Source organism: Pagrus major, chromosome 11 (assembly GCF_040436345.1).
Source record: "Pagrus major chromosome 11, Pma_NU_1.0".
Classification (NCBI taxonomy): Eukaryota; Metazoa; Chordata; class Actinopteri; order Spariformes; family Sparidae; genus Pagrus; species Pagrus major.
The window spans coordinates 23,108,639-23,114,707 of record NC_133225.1 but is presented as its reverse complement, the minus strand read 5'-3'; positions in this window follow the sequence as shown (position 1 = coordinate 23,114,707).

Genomic DNA, 6,069 nt, shown 5'->3' with positions numbered 1-6,069 from the left:
GAAAAAGTAGCCATACTTGTCTCCCAGAATCCAAAAATAAGAAAAAAGAAAATAGGGGCCACGCTTTTTTACATTTTATTTTTCTACAAGTGCATTTTGTGTATTTATTCCCAGATTGCGGTTAAGATAACCTGTGAGCTATGAATGTATATCGCTTTTACTTTTCTACGGCTAGCAACAGCCCCACTCTAGTGCCTTTTTCTGCGACTTGCAGTGTGAGGGGGGGGTGTGCGCTCTGTTAGCCATGGTCACACAGATTGAAACCCCCCCAAAATACCCCCCTTTGGGGAAACAAGTGTTAATAGGGATGCCTGAATATCCAGTATTGTCTTAATGGCTTCCATCCCTGCTTCTCCTTCTCCAGTGTCTTTGTAGGCTGTTGCCATTTTGTCATTTCTCCTCTAGAAGTTTTAATACCACTATTTCTCACCGATGGTGGTCATGTTTTTATGTTCCTGCTTTCTGAGATTAGGTTCAGTGTTTTAAAGAGGAATCGTCAGGTGACTGTGTGGTAGTTACTCACATTTAATTAGCTCCTGTAGTAACAGTTGCTTCAGCTGTGTTGTGCATTTTGTCTCATTGAATAGGGTCGGTGTTCCCTCTTCAAGTATTCGAACTAACGTTGGAGCGTTTGATACCAAGTTACCAGAGCATCAACAAAGGGCATGTAGGCAGAAAAATAAGCTAAACAAAACGCTCCTTGTGTTTCCTTTCCCTCAATATTTAAAATGTATTTCTAAGGGACCTGAATCATGAAGCAAGCAATGATGACAGATAACTTAAACCCGAGCTGACTGGTCTCACAAAGCTGGCTCACTTGAACCAAGTAACATTGCCTAAAGGCCAATCCACACCAAAAATAGCGACTGTAATGAAAACTGTAAATATAGTGTTTTAAAAATTGTCCACACAACAACCATAACGACGGTGACGAATGAGATTGGATCAACTTCAAAGAGATGTGATCAATGAAACACTGACAGCCAATCAAAATCCATCCAAATTTACAGGACATCACAATCACAACTTATTTAATGTTTATATAAGTTAAAATCAGGCTGCAAATTTCACCTTTAAAAATGTAATTTAACCTGAGACATACTGCCAAACGGTCTTTGGTGCTGTTGGGGTTCTGAAACATTCTTTTATGTCCTCTTCGATGATCTTCAGGATAATTTATGTTGATTTGTAACAGATTTTTTAGAGGCAAACTTTGAGAGGTGACAGGAAAAGGAGAGAGACTTGAGGGAGAAAAACAAGAAATTGGCCACGTTGCATCTTAGTTTCCTAATCCCACACCAACATTGCTTCTAGCATTTCGCACAAAGCAAGTTGGCCATATTGATAAATACTGAATGACAGTTACTGTTGTATTTAAATGCACTAAAATTCTTTAATTGGTACAGTAAAGACTATTTTGCATCAATGATCCAATAATGCAGCTCAGAAGAACATGCAGGGACTTGGTCAACACAGTACTTTTGTAGACTCAAAGTCTACACAAAACTTGCGCGATGTTCTGCTGTACACAGCTAACGAACGACACGAGATGAAGCAGAGTTTCCACTGTGTAGTATTTTTGATATCGTTATTGTTTTGTCACGCTTATGTCATAACCACTTTTCCAAAGAAATGAATGTAGCCTATTTAAATTGTCATTCAATATAGAGCTGCAACTACAAATCGATCATTCGATCAACAGAAAAATAATTGCTCACAATTTTAAAGTGATTTTTCATCCAAAAATGGCAGAAAATTCTCTTCGCTGCCTTTCCAATATCTTCCAAATTAACTGATTGTCTTTGGCTTGTAGACAAAACAAGACACATAAAGACATCACCTGACATTTGGTAGAACAAACAATTAATCCACAATCCACATCTTTAGTTGCAGCCCTAGTTCAATAATTAGTGAGACCCTGGTTAGGTCGACTTTACCAAAATCAAGTGTGAAGTGGTTGTTGCTATGGTTACATGCAGTTTAATATACCTTGTGCACTGATTTATAACAACTTAGCTGTTGACCAGACTTTATTTTGGATATATAAAGTTGTTTAAATTGACACTTGCCAGCCAATCAGAGCTTTCCTTTCTGTAGAGGTGAAATAATGAGCAATAGTTAAAGATTTCCTTTCCTGTACACATTAACTCTTAGTGTTACTTTTAACTGGTCAGGCTCTGTAATTGTTCATCAAGAAACGGAAGCATTATATCAATAATGAAATTTAGCACATGTTGTTAATAATGATAATGGCCACTGTTATGTGATGATTGCATTATGTCACTATTATTATGTACTTTTTATGTTTATATATGTAAATATTGCTTACTGTATTTTGCCTACTGGTCTTGATCTTTTAAAATATTTTTTAAACTGAATTTTACCTTTTGCTGCTGCACTGACAAAATCCCCCCCAGAGGGATCAACAGTTTCATCTTCCAGTAATTAGTGCACCTTTTTAAATGTAAACGGACGTCTACCCACTTTGGTAAATTGTGCGTTAGAAGAGCCAAGAGGCAGCTTCGTGAGACCAGAAAACTCAAAGAAAGCCAGGCTGAGGTGAACTTGCTCCTTGATTCAGGCCCCTGGTGTGTTAGTTCCTGTGGCCCCTCTAGGCCCCACATACACACACACATAGACACACACACACCAACCCACTGTGGTTCAAACCTTCAATGAGCGTTTCCCTCCCTCCCTCCTTCTCCGTTTTCCTCCTGCCGACTGTGTTTTTATTCTGACGCTTCAATAGCTTTAATGGTTCGCTCTGTTTTTCTGTTGCCTGCCTGGCTCAGCGACTTGTACACACTCCCTCTGCCCTTACTGTAGACGCCGTCTGAGCACGGAAAATGTGTCTCGAACAAAAAAAAAAAAAGAATAACCAGGATCCCTGCCGCCTTACGTGCCCTGCAGTAACCCCCTCCTGCCCTCACTTCTTCCCCCGTCCCACCCTCATTTTCTCTAGGTGTGCCTCCGTCAACAGAACTTCAGGCCGTGATTACTGAGAATGAACTTTGAAACTGTGTGAGTGAGTATGTTTGTCAGCGATGGGAGAGATTTAAAAACCAACCTTCCTGTCCTCTCTGTGCATCAATGTGGGAACTTTAAAGTCCTAGTTCATGAACTCTGACCTTTGACCAGGCACTCATTCAGTCCCTTGTTGTGGTGGTTGAGAGGGGAGGTTACGTGGGGACTCGAGAGAAGCCCCACTGTCTACCCACAGTCAATGTTTTATTTATGGACCTCTGCACTTTTGGCTGTGATGACTTCAGTACTTAAGTAGTTACCTAAACTGTATTTTTAAGGATTTTATACAATATTTACATGCAATACAATATGAATTGATTTTCCTTTTCTTTGCCAACCATTTTTTTTTTGTTTGTTTGTTTGTTTCTTATTTAATTGTCTTTATTTTGGCATGATTTGTCGCTATTATTCACAAGCAAACATGCCCATTGGATCTATTTCAGGCAGAAAATGTTATGGGGATGTTCCCTGTATTTTTTTTGTGTGTGTCATGATTCTGATGACAGCTGAAACACCAAGAAGCAGGTGTTGGAAAATATTTGCAGGATGAGCTAAACTTTGATATCACCCTCTGCTTCCAGTCGGAATAACTGGACCAGAACGGAGACGAGAGGAGTTTTGTTCAGGGAACTGAACTGTCGAGCTAAAATATTTGTTTTCCGTGTCACGTCCACTTATGATTTGAGTGTCTCTTTTCTACTCATTCATAGACGTCTGTACCCAAATGCCTAATTTTATTGTGTTATGATAACTTGAGCCTGATGAAACACATCATAGGAAACAATTGAGTCGCGAAGTGGAGTGGTAGTTGGTTCCGGAAGTAATAGTGTCGATCATTTTTCCCCTTTTGGCAGACGGTTGCAGATCTTCTACATCTTGGAACAGCATTAAACTCTCCATTTAATTACGCAAATTACCACCAAACCAAATTCTTTGTTACATTATGTGGGAGAGTCATGTGTTTAAGCAAAATTGAAGATATTCATGAAAATGAGAATAGACTGCTGTCAAGTGTAACATTTAAAAACACAGAAGTAAATATGGTTGGCCGGCCTATCTGACCTTCATGCGGTGCTTATTTTGCGTTCTGGTTTGCTTTAAAGGAGAAAAACACTTCCGGAACCAGCGTTGCATCGCCACTTCGCAACTGTGAGGAGGTCTGTGGGAGTGAGCATTTCAGCTGAGACTATTATATATATTAAGTGTATAATACAGCAAAGGTAGAATATCTACTGTGTGGATCTTTGAGAGGATGAGGAAAAATTAAGAGCAACATGGTTCCTTGAAAATATGTGGAGGGGGGTGGGAGGGGGCATGTGCAGACGGGATGTTCCTGTGTCAGTGGTCGTCATAATGTGTCTGTGACAAGGGGACAGGGTTGCCTGTATTTATAAAGGTTTGATTTTTTTTAACTGGGGTAAAAGGGGGAAGGTGGATTCCCAAATGTGTTCCATGTATGTGGTCCAAGCTGCAAATGATGGGCAGAACAAATGAACTGGATGGCAGAACAATTTGGTATTTTTGAAAATAAAAACTTGGCATTACCATGCCACCATGTGGCCATATGATGCAAGTTGTTAACAAGGACGAAACATGTTATTTTAATGTTATTTTTTATTTTGAAATCATATTATTAATAAAGTCATTAAGTACTGTTGTCCCCGTGTGTCCGATCATTGACCGCCGTGTGACCCGGTCATGGCTGTGTGGAGGGTTCATATAAGGTTCATGTGATGGTCAATGCAGTCCGCGGGGTTAAAAGGACAAGCAGCCGGCCGGGTAATAATGCTCATGATGCATTGACCATCTATCGAGGAAATGTCACCACAGGGACGGACGTTTATTGGTAGAGGCTGATCAATAAATTGTTCTCTATGACGCAACTCTACTCGCTGAGAAAACTTAGTGTGAGAACCGTGAGGCAGTTTAACACAAATAATTCAGTATATTAGACGTTGCAGCAGTTACAGTAGTGTGGTGAGGGTGATAAATGCCGTCAGATGATAGAAAATGTGTTAACTGTGGAGTTTCTTCCATACCTTTTAATACTGAGGCAACTCTCCCTTTATCTTTGGGTGAGTTTTTTTCTATAAGCACTTAATTGAAAATGTACAATACTTCAGACTTATCTTTTTAAACTAAAACTTATACAATTAGGTTATTCAGTCATCAGATAATTAACAATTTTGATTATCAAACAGTTGTATAGTGTGTTGAGTCTTTTTTTTAAAGAAAAATCTCTGGTTGCAGCTTCTCATATGTGAATATCTGCTGGTTCTCTTGTGCTCTGTGAAATTGAATATATTTGGTGTTTTGACTGTAATTCAGAAAAACAAGCAATTTCTGGATTAATATGAGATTTTTCCCCCATTATTAATAGGCAATATAACTGATTAATACGTTAAGTGATCAACATGTTAATTGAGAATGAGAATAATCTCAAATGGCAGCCCCACTTAATTTTCATCACCATCATAACCTGTAAATTTGACCTAACAGATCGCTGAGGGGTGACCCTCATTAAGGGACACAATGAGTCAAAACAAAACAAGAAAAAAGAGAGAAAGAAAGAAATACAAGAAAAGGCATTCCCACAATTGGCCGGTGCCATTAAAAACTTTTGTTTTACATCAAATTATTTGATAAAAAACTAAAAATAATCCAAATGTTACATAAATAACCTAATAACTATTTAAATGTAAAATGCAAATGCAGTTATGTAAAATAGTTTACATGTTACATGACTGGAATTAACTAGAATTTTAATTCAGCAAACAAATTTTCCAACACCATTTATTTTTTGTACCTGAAAAGAGAACATAAAGCCGAACAGACTAAAATTAACTGAGAAATGTTTATACATTTAAGATCATCTAGAATTAAATCACAATTGTCCATCAGTAGCACACAATGTACTTTGTGTTATTGTTGGCTTAACTGCCTGAACCACCTGCCTTTAATGAAGCACTGATTATGAGTCCTGAGACACTTTGACTTTACTTTTGCACTTTGACCTAAGTAAAATCTTAATTGCAGGGCTTTTAT